The following is a 20,846-nucleotide window of genomic DNA, read 5'->3' on the forward strand; positions in this document are numbered from 1 at the left end:
AGGAAATTCATTTTGGTTGTTTAAATGGACTAAGGAATTCGATTTACATAGAGAATCTCCATTGGCCCCTCAATGGATTGTTTTACCTAGTTTACCAATGCATCTTTATCGACGTGATGCATTTGCGACAGATAACGCAACACTCGTTTCGGCTGGTATCTTTGGACAGATAATGCAACACTGAATCGAACTTGAGCGATGGGTGCAAGAATTTGTGTGGAAGTGGATTTGACTATGGAACCAATGAAAGGTTTCTACATTGTGGGTTCTTTGACAAAATGGGGTGAAGGGGAAAGAGGAAATTGCATTGGCGAGCTTGGTTGAAAATTGCATTGGCGAGCTTGGTCGAAAATTTGTAAGCCTACTAAGGACGGAGGTTTGGGATTGAGAGATTTACAAGAAGTACAAAAATCTTTCCACATGAAATTTGCATACAGGCTTCTGACGTTTAAAGGATTGTGGGCAGATTTTTCTAAATCCAAGTATCTGGGAGACGTCCATCTTATATCTTGTACTATGAAGGCTTCTGATTCTCGTTTTTGGAGACCACTTGTGGCTAGTGTTCTAGAAGTCATGGAGAATGTCCAGGTTCTGTTGAGGGGTGGGAATTCATACTTTTGGTATGATAGATGGTTGGAGTCAAGACCGCTCAGTTAGGATTACTGATATTCCCAATAAGAAACTTTGTATTAAAGACTGTTGCATATATAAAGTCTGGAATATTGAGATTTTGAAGGATCTTGTGGGGGATGAGGTCATGGAAGGAATTATCCAAACCAGAACTAGTAGGTGTGGTGGTTCGGACATTTGTGTATGGAAGCCATCTCCTAATGGTAATTTCACTATAACTTCCGCTTGGGAGGTTTTTCAAAAAAAGCAGGATATAATGCCATGGCATGACTGGTTCTGGAATAAGATTTGCCAAAAAAAATATCTATATGTAATTGGAGAGCTAGCTTCAATAGCCTTGCGGTGGATGAGAGAGTGCAAAATAAGGGTATATCACTTTCTCTGGCGTGTGATTGTTGTAGTCTGCAAGTCAAGGAGTCCATTGATCATGTCTTAGTCACGAGTCATATTGCAACTCAAATATGGGAGCGTGCGAGTAGATTATTGAATGTGCCATGTTTGTTATTTGATGCTTGGAAGGCAAGAATCTCAGCATGGATGATTTCGTCTAAGAAGGTTTCTTTATCTGGTAATCTAACTGGTATGCTTCCGTGCATCATTACTTGGCGTTTATGGAACAACAGATGCAAAGCTAGAATGGAGGGGTTGAAAGCTAATACAGAGCAAGTGTGGAGGTTGGTTAAAACGTGGCTTAAAATTCTGGCAACAGAATTGAAAGTGCATAAAACGTTGACTTCTCAGGACACTCACATGTTGAATGAACTTAACTTGGAGCCACCCAGCATTGCTGTCCGGAAATGATGTTAGTGGGGTGGATTAAACCTCCTTGTGGATAAGTTAAAATTAATTGTGATGGGAGTGCTCGCAATAATCCAGGTTCTTCAGGGGGTGGTGGTATTTTGAGGGATGCTAATGGTAATTTCATAAGAGCATTCACTAGTCGCTACGGTGTTGACTCTAACAATAGAGCAGAATTAAAGGCTTTGTTTGATGGAATTCGGCTATGCAAGAGGTTATCTTACTTTAATGTAGTTATTGGGAGTGACTCCAAAATTGTTGTGGACTGGTTTCGAACAGGTAAATGCACTTGTAACGAACCTTCTTGTGAATCTGTTGTAACGTTGAATGAGTTGCCGAAAAGTAATAAGGAACCCAACGAGATGTAATAAAGTGCTTCAGAATGAAAATAGAGCAAATAGGGAAGATGTTTGATAAAAGGCTTCAAAGAGCCACAAGTGTATTGATAATGGAATACTTTGAGGGATTCCAAACCTCCATACAAGAAAGTAGCCTTAACAATTTCCTAGATTCCAGATATCCTTCAATTTCCCCTCCCTTCCCTTCTTATATCCCTAGAATTCAGAAATTACAAAAAAAGGTAATAACAAACTCTAACTAATTCTATTCCCAACAGCTACGCAATAAGAAGCACGTGTACTTCACTGAATAAAAATGCAGCACTTCATTTATTTAGGTAAAACGACATTGTCTGGACCATAGTAGTAAATGACGCCACCTAGCTTGCTTCTTCTGCATTCCTCGACAACTGTTGTTATTATCTTCACTGCCATGGAGGGTCATACCAGCACTCTATGGTATTTATGGGACTTTTGGGATGAATGTATTAAAGAGATGCAAGGGATGAATGTTCGGATTGTTCATCAATTTTGTGAGGGGAACCAAGCGGCAGATTTCTTGGCTAAGCTAGGCGAAAGTAGCAGTAATGTTATTTATGAAGATTTCTAAGAGTTGTCGAGATTATTACAAGGTATTGTTTGAATTGATAAGTCAAGATTGTCGGCTATTAGACATTAATTTTGGTCGGTTTTATCTTGGTTGGTTGCTCTTTTGGATTAGGTTCTTTGATTATGGTTTCTTTAGGCTTGTTTAGAGGTTATTGGTTTTATTATATAGGTTTGTTTAGTTTGTTTACATGCTTTATGTTTATTGGTTTGTATTTGGGAGGGTTTTATTTGCTTATTTGTAATCTCTCATATGTTTTGCTTGTAACCACGGTATTCCTCTGTCATAAGTGAGAGCATATTAATAAATTTGGGATGGGGCCGCTATGTGTGTGGCTACCGGCTTTTTCAAAAAAAAAAAATTTAATGGCTTTGTTGAGCAGGTTATACATGTTAGATTGAGATTTATGTTACAAATTTGCAGTTGTATTGTGAGTGCGCAGATAGGGGCATTTTGGGTTTAAAGTGATTTATTTGGGCTAAGTCTTATGGGCTTGATAAATATGTATTGGTTTTAAGCTCAAAGTCATGTGCAAGTAGGTTACACACTAAAGAACTTGACACAACCCAACTCAGTACACATCTGCCAAGTTGAAGCAAAATGGATGATGAAGGGGGAATGAGTAGAAGGTTCTGGACGTCAGCAAGGTAGGGATAAAACTTGTTAAGCCAGCTGGACAAGAGGATGTGCGTGAGAAGAGGGAGAAAGGAGGAGAAGGGGGTGATATATCATAAGGCAGGGCCATTCTGGTGGGGGATTCTCTAGTCTTTTTCAGTCTTCATCATTTCTTCAATTTCATTGCCTTTACTTTCTACTATGGTTGTTCTGGAGTTTGATTCAAATTTTGTAAAGAACATGGAAAGCTAAGCTTTCAGCCTGAGCTACGGGTTAGGGATTCTTTTGTTTCAAACTACTGATTAAAGTAATTTCGGTATGGTAAATTCCATTCTATTATTTTGTAAGTTGATTTTTGAGAAAAGTAAAGCTAGAGACTCTTGTTCTTGTTCTGCTATTTATGCAAGGCACAAAAGAATCTTGGCAATCTTTTCAAGCTTTCTCATGGTTGGTGCTTCATGGTAAATTCATTTGCATTCTAAAGATACTTAGGGTTGGCAAAATATGGGTTTAATTCCTTCATTTTTCGATTGTTAATGCTTAGAATGCATTGACAATTAAGTAATAGATTCAGAAGAATAAATTAGAGTTTGGAATAGGAGGAGACATACCCGTAGTCCAGGTGTCTGATACATTGTTTCATAGGTGTTGATCTTCTACAACTTCTAATTTCTTGCATCTATTTTATTGATATTCCTTTTTCTCACTTATTTTTATTCAACAAGCAACCAGAGAACCACTTCTACTTAATTTTCAAACTCTTTCACCCACAATAAAAACCATCATCTTCATTAGTATATACCACATCAATACATAAACATTTTCTTTGTTATTTCTCTCCTTAGCTGTATAAACAACTCTTTTACAATCAAAATCTCCACAAAACACAACTCATTACATTTTTGCTCTGCATGAATATCATTGTCCCTGTGGAAATGACCTTGGATTTATCCTTGTATACAACATGACTGCTTCTATGCTTGGAGGTAATATTTGCAGCTCATCAACTTTTTGGTGCCATTGCCAGGGACAACTAGTGCTTATCAGAGCATTTATTTACTGTTGAGAGGACGTTTATGGTGCTGTGAAACTCTTCACAGCTTGGGTGATATCTAACCTTTTTCATTTTTCTTGTTTAATTTTCATTTTTTTTTATTTTCTACTCTTGTTTGTATGTCTGGTTGGACTAGAGACCACACATCTCGGCTGGTTAGGCCAAAATTACTAACATATTTCGATTTTGCATCTATTTCACTTGAATCATCATCTAACACTCATAGCATCTTGGCTGAAAATGATCATCATGATAGGGAAATGGTAAATCAGAATAGGACATTTAAAGATTATTTACATCTTGTTATAACTAGCACACCCTCATGCTTAATCCAACCTTTGAATGCACACAACTTTAATTTCAAACATGGAATGATTCCTTTGATTCTACATTTTCATGGCATGGAATTCGAGAACCCTTATCTGCATATCAAAGAGTTTAAAGAGGTTTGTTCTACATTCATAGACCAGACCTGCATTGATGAGGTTATTAGACTAAAGTTGTTTCCATTTTCCTTGAAAGGCAAAGCTAAAACATGGTTGAATTCATGAAGACCTAGATCCATAGGCACATGGAAGGAAATGCAAACTGAGTTTTTGAAGAAATTCTTTCCAATACATAGAGCAAATGCAAACAGATTATGAACTTTACCCAAAAAGATACTGAAACTTTTTTTCAAAGTTGGGAAAGGTTCAAGGATCTTTTAAATGCTTGTCCTCACCATGGTTATGATGATTGGCGTGTGATTAGATTTTTTTATGAAAGTTTTACATCCAAAATGCGCAAATTTGTAGAAACCATGTGCAATGGAGAGTTTTTCAAGAAAGAACCTGAAGAGGCATTTGATTATTTTGATTACTTAGCTGAAAATGCTCAATCTTGGGACATTGCTAATGTGTATGATTGGTCTAGGCATGTTGAGTCTAGTCATGGCAAATACACTTTAAAGGAAGATGATGATTTGCGTGCTAAGATAGCTTTGTTATCTAGAAAAATAGAAGCTATGGAGTTGAAAAAAGTGAAAGAAGTGCATGTTGTTCCTAAAATCTCTGAGAAGTGTGGAATATGTGAGGATCATGGGCATTCAACTAATGAATGTCCCACGATCCCTACTTTCAAAGAAGTGTTATTGGACCAATCTAATGTTGTAAGCATGGTAGCTAAACCATATTCTGGTCCATACTCTACCACTTACAATCTAGGATGGAGAAGCCACCCAAATTTTAGTTAGAGAAGTGACCAGAATGCAGCTTAGCAACCTTAGCTCCATAACCCTCTCAACTTACAAATCAAGCACCTCCAATGTAGAAAAGGGGACTCGAGGTTACGTTTCAAAAAATGGCAAACACTTTGTAGCAGTCCATACAAGGACAAGTAATAATCAACAACCAGAATTCTCAAGCAAGAAATGACATTCGGAGCACATTTATAGAGATGACCACTACCTTGAGCTCCCAAAAGAAAGAGAAATTTTATGCACAGCCACAACCAAATCCTTAAGGTTAGCCAGCTCAAGTAGCAATTGAGAGTTCAAGTGAAGGCAATTACTACTTTAAGAAGTGGTAGAGTGGTAAACATTCCACCTCAAGGTTCAGACAAGGTTGAACATAATGAGGTTGAACAGAGTGAAACCGAAGCTAAAAAAATCTCATGCTCTGTAATTGCACCTTCCCTCATAGGTTGGCCCCTCAGCACATAGATAGACACCAATCTAAAATTTTAGAAATATTCGAGCAAGTTAGGATTAACATTCCTTTGCTGGATGATTCAACAAATTCCTAACTATGCTAAGTTTCTAAAGGATTTGTGTACTGTTAAAAAGAAATTAAATGTGTAGAAGAAAGTCTTCTTTACTGAGCAGGTTAGTGCCATAATCTAGAGCAACACTCCACCAAAATATAAAGATCCAGGTTCACCTACAATTGTTTGTGTTATAGGAAGTTCAAAAATTGATAAGGCATTGTTGGATCTTTGTTCAAGTGTGAATTTAATGCCTTATAATGTATATGAACAACTTGGTTTGGGAGAATTGAAACCAACTCCAATCATTTTACAACTAGCTGACAGATCAATTAAGATGCCATGAGGGGTTGTTAAAGATATTTTAGTTCAAGTAGATAAGTTTTTTTACCCCGTAGATTTTGTAGTGTTAGATGTTCACTTGACATCAAAATCCTCTTTTCAAGCACCTGTGATTCTTGGGAGACCTTTTCTTGCTACTTCAAATTTTTTGATCAATTGCAAGAGTCTATTTTAAAGCTCAGTTTTGGGAACATGCCCCTAGAACTAAAATTTTTTAATATTTGTAGGCAACTCAAGATTTGGAAGATGTACAAGAAGTCAATTTGCTGGAAATTTTTCTTGAGGAAGAGGCCTATTTGGCATATCAGCACACCTCCCTGCAGTGTGAATTAGAAGGTATTTGTGACCTCATTGACACATCCATTGATGATCCTTCTATTTTTACTTCAGAAACTAAATCTAAAGATAAATGGAGGCCTAAAGTTGAGCAGCTCCCACCATTGACTGCAAGTTTGAAGCCTTTAGCAGATGAAACTCCAACATTAGACCTCAAACCATTACCTTCAGACCTGAAGTATGCATTTTTTGGGCCTGACAGCACATTTCCAGTGGTGATTTCAGCCCCGCTCACTCATGACCAAGAAGGTAAACTAATGGAAGTCTTGAGACAACACAAGGGTGCTATTGGATAGACAATTGCAGATATCAAAGGTATAAATCCTCTTGTGTGCACTCATAGGATCTATTTAGATGAAATTGCTAAAACTTCTAGGGAGATACAAATGAGACTCAATCCTACCATGAATGAGGTAGTAAAAAAAGAAGTTTTGAAATTTCTTGATGTGGGGATTATCTACCATATTTCAGACAGCAAGTAGGGAAATCCCATTCAAGTAGTTCAAAAAACATCTGGCCTTACTATTGTGAAAAATGAGAAAAATGAACTGATTCCTATTAGAATTCCTATTGGTTGGCGCATGTGCATAAATTATAGGAAGTTGAATGCAGCCACTAGGAAAGATCATTTTCCTTTGCCCTTCCTTGATTAGGTTTTGGAAAAAGTTCCTGGCCATGCTTTCTATTACTTTCTTGATGGATTTTCTGGTTACTACCAACGACAAATAGCATTAGAGGATCAGGAGAAAACTACTTTCAAATGCTCATTTGGTACTTTTGCATCTAGAATAATGTCATTTGGACTATGTAATACCCACGCTACTTTCCAAAGATGTATGCTTAGTATTTTCAGTGATATGATTGAAAATATTTTGTAAGTGTTCATGGATGACTTTTCAGGCCTGGTTGGCTTTTAAGACTAAAACCCAAAACTTTGAAAACCTCTCATCTTATCATTACAACTTTTACAAATTTTCACACAAAATAAAATAAACAATTCAACTTTTTCAAATCCCAAAAAAAAAATAATATTAAAAAATATATTCTAACAATATTTTATTCAACTTTTTAACCTTTAATCTCAACTCATATCATCTCTAAAAACAAACAAGGCCTCGTGTTTGGCAGCACTTTTGATGTGTGTTTGACTAACTTACAAGCTGTTTTAGCCGAGTGTGAAGAGAAGCACTTGCTGCTCAATTGGGAAAAGTGTCACTTTATGGTTCAACAAGGCATAATTCTTGGACATATTGTCTCCTCTTGAGGTATTGAAGTTGATAAATTTAAGATTGAACTTATCTCCAAGCTTTCGATACCCAAAATAGTGAAAGAAATTAGATCATTTCTTGGGCATGCTGGTTTTTATAGGAGGTTCATTCAAAAATTTAGTTCTATCTCTAGGCCCTTGTGTAAGTTACTTATGCATGATGTTGTCTTTGAATGGACCCCTTCCTGTCAAAATGCTTTTGATAGCTGAAAATCTTGCTTACCGCAGCCTCTATCATGCAGCCCCCTATTTGGTCTTTTCCCTTTGAGATAATGTGTGATGCTAGTGATTTTGCCATAGGAGCTATACTTGGACAACGTAGAAATAAGCTCTCATATGTCATCTCTTATGCAAGTAGAACTTTAAATGGAGCCCAAAAGAATTATTCTACCACAGAGAAAGAATTGCTTGTTGTAGTCTTTCCTTTAGACAAGTTTCGAGCTTACATTCTTGGTTCTCCTGTGGTTATTCTCACTAATCATGGAACTTTCAAGTATCTACTATCAAAGGAAGATGTTAAACCACGGCTGATACGATGGATTCTTCTTCTCCAAGAATTCAACATTACAATCAAAGACAAAAATGGTGTTGAAAATGTAGTTGCTGACCACTTATCCTGACTTACATTTGCAGAAAATGAGCAACATGTCTCTATCCTTGACTCTTTTCCTAATGAGCAGGTAATGTTAGTTGAAAACTTGTCTTGGTTTGCTGACATAGTTAATTTCTTGGTAACAGAACAGACTCCACTCCATTGGAGTGCTCAAGACATACGAAAGTTCATGCATGAGGTTAAATCGTTCTTCTTGACGATCCTTATTTGTTTAAATATTGTTCTGACCAAATCATTAGGAAATGTGTGCCTGATCATGAAATACAAGTTATTCTTTCCTTTTATCATACTGAGGCTTGTGGAGGTCACTTTTCTGCCCATAAAACCGTTGCAAAATTTTTACAAAGTGGTTTTATTGGCCTCATATATTTGAAGATGCATATAGTTTTTGCAAGAATTGTGAGTCATGTCAAAAATTAGGTGCGGTCAATAAGAGGAACTTGATGCCTTTACAACCCATTTTAGTCATTGAGATTCTTTTATTGTTGAGGGATTGATTTTATGGGGTCATTTCCTTCTTCTTTTGGCTATTTGTACATCTTAGTGGCTGTTGATTATGTTTCTAAGTGGGTTGGAGTCAATTCATGTAAAACAAATGACCATAAGGTAATGCTTAAGTTCTTGAATGAAAACATATTTGCTAGATTTGGCATGCCTAGAGCTATCATTAGTGATGATGGAACTCATTTTTGTTTCAAGCCCTTTGCTGCTCTCATGAAAATATATGGTATACGCCATAAGGTCTCTACCCCATACGACCCTCAAACAAATGGTCAGGCTGAATTAGCTAATAGGGAGCTTAAGCACATCTTAGAAAAAACAGTTAATCCTAACATAAAATATTGGTCTTTAAGGCTGACTGATGCACTTTGGGCCTTTAGGACAGCTTGTAAAACCTCCCTTAACATGTCCCCTTACCAATTGGTATATGGAAAAGCAGGTCAGCTACCTGTTGAGTTTGAGCATTAAGCATATTGGGCTATTAAAGAGTTGGACGAGCTTAGGCGAGATGCATATGACAATTCCAAATTGTCATAGGAGAGCATGAAGATTTTATGACAAGCACAACCAGAGAAAGACTTCTGAGCCTAATGAACAAGTTTTACTTTACAACTCTCACCTGCATCTATTTCCAGGCAAATTAAGATCAAGGTGGAGTGGTCCTTAAGTGGTTAAAGTTGTATTTCCTCCTGGATCTATTGAGATTCTCAACCCTCAAAATGGAAATATATTCAAAGTCAATGGCCAACGACTTAAACCTTCATTGACAAAACTCTCACCTGAGGACACTTCCATTCATTTGCAAGATCCTGTTTATCCTATTGCTACTTAGTTCATTTCTGCCCGCCTATTATTTTATTTTTTATATTTTTATGTTTTGCTTTCCTTTGTTTATTTCATTTCATCTTTGTAGGTTCTACATTATTCTGTTTCATTTTTTTCTGGATTTTGTTTTTGTTGTTTTCATGATCCTTTCAGCCATCTCAAGAATTCCTTCCTCCCTATTCTTTTCCATGTCTTGTTCTTGTTTTGCCCATGGTTTGAACAGTGAGGACACTGCTCATTTTGAGTTGGGGGATAAGGAAAGTCTTATACGATTTAGTTTCTAATGATTTTAATTTTTTGGATCTAGCTGTTTTGCAAAGTTGTCATTTTCAAACTTCTCTACTTGGGAATAGATAGTTGCAATTATGGGCAACATTAACTCCCACTGGTTTAGATGTTAGTTCAACATAGGACAATTTGAAATTCTTAGCAACTCAAGCTTAGGCAATGTATTTTCAAAGCTATTGACTGTTGATCCTAATAGACACAAGTAGATGCTTTTGCTTTTTGTTTTATATCAATCAATGGTTTCATCCAAGCAGCTAACAAGAACTCCAATGAACCATATTTCAATGGCCTAGGAAAAGCAAATGACAAACTCCATTAAAAAAACATGAAAGAAAGAAAGAACTGGAGGTAAAATACATGAGAAAAGCGATAGGCCAGAGATCAAAGAAAGAAAATGGTGCAAGTGCATTGGAAAAGGCTACCTATCACTGGGTCTTCCAAAGGATAAAAAGATGATGAGTCTACGTAATAAAAAGTCTTTTATGGTGTGACAGCTTGAAAGCCACTGGCGTAATGGTTTTAAATTGGAGTGAAACCTATTTGGTTTTTTCTTAAAGAGCTGCTGGTTTGGAACTACTTTGAGAAATCTTGAAACCAGCAGTGGCAACCTTGTCCCACACTTGATGCACTCAATGATCTACAGCTTTAATACATTTTCTTTGCTTGAGTTCTTGAGAATTTTATAAGCTTTTATGTTGAGCTATAACCTAACCTATATTCATTCTAATATCCAGGACTTCAACATAATTTGATCTTTAGTAGTGATTTTTGAGTTCAGTGATTTTGGAGGACAGCTTAATCCTCAATCCTTTGATCGCTCTATTTGATAGAGACTAGCAAAAGCCTAGTCGGGGGGTGTGATTAATGAAAAAAATTGTTGATTTGTGCATAATTAAATGGATTTGTTGAGCAAGTTATACATGTTAAATAGGGATTTATGTTACAAATTAGCAATTGTTATGTGAGTGGGCAGATAGAGGTATTTTGGGTTTAAAGTGATTGAATTGGGCTAGGTCTTATGGGCTTGATAAATATGTATTGGTTTTAGGCTCAAAGTCACGTCCAAGCAAGTTACACACTAAAGAATTTGGCACAACCCAACTCAGTACACATCTACTGAGCTGAAGCAAAATGGATGACGATGGGAGAAAGAGTAGAAGGTTCTGGATGTCAACAAGGAAGGGAGAAAATTTGTTACGCTAGCTGGACAAGAGGATGTGTGTGAGAAGAGGGAGAAAGGAGGAAAAAAGGGGTGATATATCATAAGGCAGGGCCATTCTGGTGGGGGATTCTCTAGTTTTTTTTTTTTTTTTTCAATTTTCATCATTTCTTCAATTTTGCTACCTTTACTTCTGCTATGGTTGTTCTGGAGTTTGATTCGAATTCTATAAAGACTATGGAAAGCTAAGCTTTCAGCATGAGCTATGGGTTATGGATTCTTTTGTCTCAAACTACTAATTAAAGTAATTTTGGTATAGTAAATTCCATTCTACTGTTTTGCAAGATAATTTTTGAGAAAAGTAAAGACAAAGACTCTTGTTCTTGTTTTGCTGTTGATGCAAGGCACAACAGAATCTTGGCAATCTTTTCAATGTTTCTCATGGTTGGTGCTTCATGGTAAATTCATTTGCATTCTAAAGATACTTAGGGTTGGCGAAATCTGGGTTTAATTCCTTCATTTTTCGATTGTTAATGCTTGGAATGGATTGACAGTTGAGTAATAGAGTTAGAAGAATAAATTAGAGTTTGGAATAGGAGTAGACATATCCGTAGTCCAGGTGTTTGATACATTGCTTCATAGGTGATGATTTTGTCCAACTTCTAATTTCTTGCATCTATCTTACCGATATTCCTTTTTCTTACTTCTTTTTATTAGACAAGCAACCAGAGAACCACTTCTACTTAATTTTCAAACTCTTTCACCCATAATAAAAACCATCCTCTTCATTATTATATACTTCATTAGTAGATAAGCATTTTCTTTGCTATTTCTCTCCTTAGCTGTATAAACAACTCTTTTACAATCAAAATCTCCACAAAACACAACTACTTAGATTTATGCTCTGCATGAATATCATTGTCCCTATGGAAATGACCTTGGATTTATCATTGTATACAACATGACTGCTTCTATGCTTGGAGGTAATATTTGCAGCTCATCATATATATCTCTTTTACTTCCACCCTTAAGTTCAGACAATAACTTTAAAGGAGCTTGATCCATGTCTCTATGTATTAAATCATCCAATTTGGTTGGATAATTAGACACCTCAATTGGATTAATTATAAGCAGAATTTGCATATATTCTACCCAACCAATTAAGGGCAGTAACTTACACTACAACACAATTAAGTTATTGTGACTCTTGAAACTGTCACCAAAAATCATTCTCTGAAATAATTACTATAGGTACTGACCAACACGATTAAGGGCAGTAAAATCATCCAATTTTACTTATACCCTTATGTTCAAACAATAACTTTAAAGGACCTTGATCCGTGTCTCTACGTATTAAGTCATCATGTTTGTTCGGATAATTAGACACCTCAATTGGATTAATTATAAGCAGAATTTGCATATGTACTACCCAACACAATTAAGGGTAGTAAAATCAATTTACTTAACCCTTAAGTTCATACAATAACTTTAAAGGACCTTGATCCATGTCTTTATGTATTAAATCATCCAATTTGGTCGGACAATTAGGCACCTCAATTGGATTAATTATAAGCAGAATTTGCATATATTCTACCCAACCAATTAAGGGAAGTAACTTACACTACAACACAATTAAGTTATTGTAAGTCTTGGAACTGTCACCAAAAATCATTCTCTGAAACTATTACTATAGGTAGACGAGAAATGGTTATATGTTCGAACTATAATAATGTTTCGTTTGAACGTCACTCAGACGATGTCATTTTGGAATGATTACATTTGAACGTCTAAATTATTACGTTCGAATGGTTCATGTATGTTTGAACATCAAGCCCACTTACGTATGAACATGTTAGTTATTCTTTCAAACGTTCAACCGATAGTCATTAATGTTCGAACGTGAGATGTTTTAAAATTAAAAATGGAATTTTAAATTAAAAAAGATTTAGAATTGAAATGCAAAAACACTAGATATATTAAATGATATTGCTCATTACATAAAATATAGAAAAATAAATATATTAAAATAAAAATAAAAAATATGATAAATGTTCAAAACACTCAGAAAGAACTGTTTACAAATGTATGAAACTCCTTAGTCAATATGTTGACCTTTTAATTTTGGATATCTAACGATGGCCAACCTCGGTGACACTTTGTTGTACATGCGCGATTTGTTGGTCGATCTATCGGTCGATGTGCGCAGTAATATCTGAGGCAATCGTATCAACCCAAGCAGGGCACGCATCCCTTATAGATGTACCATTCAGCTGCTCACTAGTACTCCCACTATAGGGAGCAACACCAACCCCAGACTGGGTCGGAGGAACAAAATCTGGTGAGCACACCCCCTTCCTTGTCAAGTGCCCCGAAGATATGAGGTCATGTCTAGATGGTTCATATGCTCAGTCAACCACTCATCCGCTTGGGGTGGCACTCTCCGATCTAGTAATAGCCGAGTAATGATCACCCCATATGGGAGGTGGTCAGTGGAGATCATGCTCACCTCATAACGAATCCTCTCAAATATCCGTAGTGGCAAGTCGATGGGCACTCCATGTGCCACTAGTATGAAGAACTATGCGCGAGTCCGAATGAAGGTATACATATATATAAAGGGGAACAAATTAAATATGTTCCAGAAATACGTCCGAACATATAACTTAACGTATAAACGGCCAAGAAAACGTTACATTTGAACGTTTTAGTGTATAAACTTTGAACGTAACAGTACATTCAAACATAGACTAATATACATTCGAAGTACAGATGATCGTTCGAACGTCGACTGTGGGACGTTCAAGCGTTTAAACCTAGAAATGGTTGAGTCGACTTAGCCATTTCCGATTTCCTTAAAAAGGACGTTAATCTTGTAATGGCCACTGTAGAAATGAAGTATACACTGAGTGTAGACTATTTACGGTAGCCATTTGGCCATTGGCCACTTTTGGTGGCCAAAAAATAAGAATGAAGTCCGGCCACTCAAATACATTACTATATATTAGATTACTAACTATATAGATTACTATATACTATATAATAATTACTATACTAACTATATATACTATTGATGGGAACCAAAGAGGGCCTAGACTGAGACGTTTGGATTCGAAGATGACTTGAGATGAGCTGAGATGAGTTAAGATGGATTGTGAATAGTAATGAGATGAGTTGTGAATAGTAGTGAGATTTATGAGTTAAAGTTGCTGAATAGTAATGAATAGTAGTGAGATGAGTTGAGATGAGCTGAGATGACTTGCAAATCCAAACGTCTCCTAAAGATCATTTACAAGTTCCAGATAGGCCAATTACAAGATCAAGAGTTGAGAAGATTAAGGAAGCAATGCAAGGATTGGTGCAATCCACTTGGGACGAGTCTAGCAAGAGCCGAATATTCAATATGAGCTTGAGAGAAGGAGATCCAGTAATCATCCGCGTGATACAAGCTATGGAACAGTGCAACATAAATTAGGGCCTATTATTATAATTATGTGATTGAAGGCCATGGGCTTATTTTATTAGTTATAAGAATTAGTCTAAAATAATTGGGCTTGATGATGTTTGGCCCACATATATTTTAGTTCTTATGAACCATGGTTTTTGGGAAGGCCTTGTATTTTGGCCAATGGCTAATTTGGAAAGTTACATTTTAGGAACTAGGGTTTCAAGAGGTAAATGTAGCGCGGTACTGTAGCCGTGGTACTATTTATCCAGGGGCATTTTTGAAAGATGGGGATTTATTTTGGCTAGGGTTTGATTAGGTTTTGATTTAAATACTCTTTATTGCCTCATATTAAGAAGTTTATGAAATTTGATGAATTTATTCATTATGAGTTAAGTTTATCTTCTCTTATTCTTAATTAAACTTTTGAACTTATCAATGGTAAATCACAACCTTTGTGGCTTTCCTCCTTGTAATCTGGGTTCTTGAGACGGGTCTTTCAACGGATCTAGATTTTAATATAATCTAGGTTCTTGAAACGAGTTCTGATCAGGTCTAGGTTCTTCATTCATTGACTTGATTTTGACTTTATTGTAGGAGTTTTCAATTTGATTGTTGGTTCAAGAGATTCCGTTTCTGCAAGTTCATATCAACTATATTATCTATATAGATTACTATATACTATATAGATTACTATACTTACTATATATACTATATACTGGATTACTACCTAAATATATCAGGTTACTATACTAGCTATATATACTATATTATCTATGTAGATTACTATATACTATATAGATTACTATACTTACTATATATACTATATACTAGATTATTATATATACTATATATTAGATTACTATAGTATACTATACATACCATATAGATGATTACCAATATATACTATATACTTTTGTTTTTAAATCATATATACTATATACTAGATTACTATACTAACTATATAGATTATTATGTACTACATAATTTATTATAGTAACTGTATAGATTACTATACTATATAATCATATAATATATGCTATATAATTATGTTACATATACTGTATAACTATAACATATAAACCACGTTCGAACATTAAATATACGTTTGAACATGGTAGGATTTACATTGGAACGCTAAAATGAGCATTCGAACATTTTTAAAAACAATTGGAGGGCCTTTCCCGCGTTAATTTTATGACATATACGGAGACCTAATTTCAACTACACTCATATGTCAATAATGTTACGTTCTAACTTGGAATAGTTAAGTTTGAACGTTTCTAAAAAAATTGGCAGGACCTTTCCCGCATTAATTCTATGGCATTTACGGGAACCTAATTTCATATACGTTCATATGTCAACAAATGTATGTTCGAATGTTACATATGTAAACAGACTTTGCAGGACACTTAGTGAGATTGGAAAATTTTACGAAACGTAAACGTTCGATCGTTACGAAAATTTGATGCAACGACTTTACATTAAAGACTCGCTACAAAAGGGACATGTACTAAACAGAACGTCTTAGTTTAACCTATTGCAACGATAAAAGTCACTGCAATAGGTATAAAATTTTGAAAAAAAAAATTAACGCTCCAGACTTGTCTAGAGCGTGTTTAAGATGAGGGTTTGATGCATTTTCCCCCATTTCTGTTGTAGAGTGACCGAGTGAGAGAGGGTGCAGTGTTCTGAGAGAAGCTTGTGAGAGAGTGATTGTGAGTGTGAGTGAGAGTGAGAGTGAGAGAGAATGGCGTTTAGGAATATTAGAGGGAGTAAGAGAGGTTGAGACCAAGAGAGATAGAGGGAGAAAGGTAGTTGTAGTGTTTATTTTGTGTTTATTTTTGTATTTATTGTTGTGTTTATTTTGGTTTGTTTATTTTTAAGGAATATTCATTATGTTTATGTTTTACTTAATTAATATTTTGTTTATTTTGAAGAAATATTTGTTGGAGTTTGTTGAAGATTGTGAGATAAAAAGTTTGTGATTTTAGCTAGGTATATTTTTAAACTTGATTGTGTGATTATATTTTGATTATATTGTGATTTGTGGGTTTTGTGAAACTATATTGGGATTTGTTAGAAGGTATATTGTGTTTATGTTATGATTTACTTTGTGATCATATTGTGATTTGTGATATTTGTGGAATTATATTGTAATTTGTTAGAAGGTATATTGTGTTTATGTTGTGATTTACTTTGTGATTATATTGTGATTTGTGAGATTGTATTGTGATTTACTTTGTGATTATATTGTGATTTGTGAGATTGTATTGTGATTTGTGGGATTATATTGTGATTTGTGGGAAAGTATATTGTGTTTATGTTGTGATTATATAGTGACTTGTAGGATTTGTGGGATTATATTGTGATTTGTAGGAAGGTATATTGTGTTTATGTTCTGATTTACTTTATGATTATATTGTGATTTGTGTGATTATATTGTGATTTGTGGGATTATATTATGTTTATGTTGTATTATATTGTGATTTGTAGGATTATATTGTGGTTTATAGACGCGTTTGTAGAAGCAACAAAGAGACCTGGAGGAAATAATACACATTGAAGTTCAAGAACAAGTACAGAGGGATACGTTGGTCCAGACGGAACGTGTTATGTCAGTGCAATAGAATCGCGATGAGTGAGGAAAGAAGAAGAAATAAACCCTATCATTGTTCAAAACTTTTGTTTTCTAATTTTGCAATTCTCTAAAACATTTTCATGAGATGATATAATTTGTGGTGTAATATGATACAATTTGTATGTTTTTTAATTTTATGAAATTATTAGTTCTGATCAGTACGTTCGAATGTAAATAAAGAACGTTCGAACATGGCTTTACGTTCAAATTAACATTCGAACATAATTATACAGGCGTGCGATAAATACGTTTGAACGTAAGGTGATATTACATTAGAATGTATACACTCCATAAATGTTCGAACTTATAATGTTATGATCGAACAAGTATTTCTTAATATTCATATGATTAAAAAAGATACATTCAAACGTACTTATTAACCATCCAACTATTAAATCTTTGACGTTCGAACAGTTACCCAATAATGTGCGAATGCAAAATTCAAACGTCACAGCACAAACGTTCGAATATGTCACCTTACGTTCAAACGTTGCATCTCACATAAGACTTCCAACCGTCACAAAAGAAACTTTTAATGACGGTTGTACAGTAAACCGTTACAAAAATACTTTCTGTGATATCTTTCTTATGACGGTTGTGGTGACGGTCACCAAAACATTTATGTGACAATTTTCTTATTTTTTATAAATGAAATCTGTTGTAGTGATAGTAAAGCACTGATAAGTCAAAGACACCTTAGTTGTGGTCATTATTCAATTTTTTATTCGACTAAGGGATTTACACTAATACTAGCAACAAATGGAAACTAAATGGGAATAAATTTTTATTTTTATTCTCTCTCAGCCGAATGATTTAATAAAGACAAAAAATAGACATAACATTTTAACCTTACAACATTTAATATAGAGTCCTACTTGTAAGACTTATAAGAAAAATTTAAAATTAAATTATCTTACAAATCAAATCTTATCATATAACTTATAAGTGATGTTAAGAATACTATATATCCTCCACACCAGCCCTCCACACCTCCTTGCAAGTATAAGAAAAATTATATCTGGAAGAGGTAATGCACATCCTCCATTTAATTGATATGACAATACTTGACTTGCTTGAGAAATTTAAAATTAAAATATCTTATTATCATGTCAATAAAATGGAGGGTGTGCTTTGCTCGCCGACTTTGAGTAGAAGAACTCCAAGTATAATTGTTGTTTAATTTATGAAAGATTTAAATTTAGTTTACGAATCAAATTGTCATATTGCTATGTCAGAAGAATATAGCATATATCCTCTTTAATGACTTTCAAATAAAATTTTCCTTCTATAAACTAGTGGGACGGTAGAGAATTTGGAGAAATATTCTAACTTCACCTGCTTGCTAATTAATACAGTTCCAATAAAAAATTCTACTTATCATTTTCTATACTATACATCAATAAGTAATTTATTCTTATTATTTTTTATCTAAACACACACTGTGAGGGGAGTTGTCCCCTGGGCTCGAGCTCGAGTCCAAGAGATAAGGCCTAGGTTCGGCTGAGCCAGCCTAGGAGGCCCAATGAGAGGAATGACTAGGCAGAATATACTGACAGAAGGATAGTAGGAAGAGCAGTCTGATAACCTTATTGGCCGACAAGCAGGGACATCCCCTGGCCCTAAACTTCGGCACCCGGACATGTCAGAGAGGTGGGTATGCTTGATTGAGGTCACGCCGCATTAATGGGATGAAAGAAGGCATGCTAGGAAGGGGAGCCATGCCGCATCGTCACGGGGCTCGGCACGCCACAATGCAAATCCTGGGTGTCAGAGGCAGCCACCATTAGGTCTTACTAATCTGCGGCGCAGCATGTGAGTGGCAAGGACACCCGACCTTGTATGGAATGACACGCCCACTACCCTACCATGAGGGTCAATCGGCCAGGTATAAATACCTTCCTCCCACGACCAAGGAGAGAGTTCACACTCTGATACACTTTAACTCTCATTCTCTTCATTTCCCATCTTGAACTAACTTGAGCGTTGGAAGTACCATGACCTCCGAGCCCCCATCCTCCATCTTAGCAGAAACCATGTCCAAGCCCAACAGTGCGGAGTTGCTCAAGTTGCAAAACACGATATCAACACATATATATTAATGTGTAAATATATATATTTAAATAAAATGATAAAAATGATAAATCACGTACATGAGAGGATGCTAAGTAGCATTAATCCGTTTCAATAGTAAACTCTCAAGAGCCCGTCTTAGGTTTTGCGGCAATCATGCAGATATGATACCCTAATTTATGTATTTAATATACACTAACAATAAAAGCACAACATTATATTAATTATATTCAGAATTCAGTACGTACATAGTGCTATATATATATTGTTAATATAATCCCCACAATAAATATTTGACATTTATAAAACACCTAAATTGCTAAAATCACAGCTAAAGTATTAAATAGGAATAGTTTAAAGACTCACCAAGCCCTGCAAAAAAAACACATAACTCATCTGCACTGTTCACAGTCACTTTCCCCCTTTCTTTTCGCCATGTGTGAAAGTTCCATATATGCTTCTTAGGTTGAAACAGCAAATAAAAAAAATTGACAGAATAATCCAAATTATGCAAACATACATGAACGATTTTGACCACACTTTACACTTCTTGCATTATTTGTTTGTCCTCCAACTTCTTTCTTAACACTCGGATTTTGCATTTCTAATGAAATTAGGTCGACAATTAATCAAAAGCTTGAAGTGATAGATTTTGATAATACAATATCGAGACATCACTGTCAATTGGTAGTCAAAATCACTTTATCCTTGAGAAAATGTTTAGAATTGACTTACAATATTATATATATACATATATATATATATTTAAGAAAAATTGTCATAATTTCTTAATAAGAAAAACTTACATTTATGACTAGATACATATTGAGATGTCCCCATATCAAATATGATATCATAAATCAAAATAATACATTTGAAACTCTACCAGTATATTATTTTTTTTTTATGACTGGTTTGGTCTTCACTATTGTTGATACTCTCTACAGATAAATGTCTAAGAGATAATACTCTCTGCTTAAATAGAGACTCAACCCCACCCTTCATAAAAAGAGAGAACTCATCCTCTACAGGCAAATATCCGAAAGACAAACTCTTTTTTTTATTTTAATTAATAATATGGAAACCAAAAAGGAAAGTAGTAAGATAGATACAAAAAAGATAGATTACAGCTTGGACTAACTCTAGTGGACTTTGGAATTTGTGACAGCCCATGAAGGCAACACACTTATATCTTTTCAGCCACAAAAGTTAGATCTGAAATGTCTGGTGGTGGCGACTTAGGTGATCTGACATGTGTGTCAAGATTTGCAAAACCACCACTTTTTTCTTAAAGAATTTCAACTTGTGAATCAGCTTATGTCGTGCGTATCTCTCAGGAGTTGCCGAAAAGTTATAAATCTGCCTTTTTGACCTAGAAATTTTGATAGACAATGTGGGTGAATGGAGGAATGAGAGAATGAGAGAGAGGAGGAGAAGGAACTCTCGAATTTTTGTAAAAATCAGATCTAGAACTCTTGAATTTTTACAAGAGACATAGAGGAAGGAGGCGCTAGATATATATTTATAGTATGCAAATTTTATGTAAATATTTTGTAAAAATATTAGATTTTTATAGACTA

General features: G+C 35.1%; 1 non-coding gene across 1 annotated transcript; it reads right to left on the reverse strand.

The window, feature by feature from the left end:
- Positions 1-4,664: 4,664 nt before the first annotated feature.
- Positions 4,665-4,770, reverse strand: LOC118346082. Its single transcript, XR_004799475.1, has one exon. It is a non-coding gene; the product is annotated as a small nucleolar RNA R71 (small nucleolar RNA).
- Between the last annotated feature and the right edge of the window lie 16,076 nt (positions 4,771-20,846).

The sequence above is a fragment of the Juglans regia genome, unplaced genomic scaffold (genome assembly GCF_001411555.2).
Source record: "Juglans regia cultivar Chandler unplaced genomic scaffold, Walnut 2.0 Scaffold_657, whole genome shotgun sequence".
Lineage (NCBI taxonomy): Eukaryota > Viridiplantae > Streptophyta > Magnoliopsida > Fagales > Juglandaceae > Juglans > Juglans regia.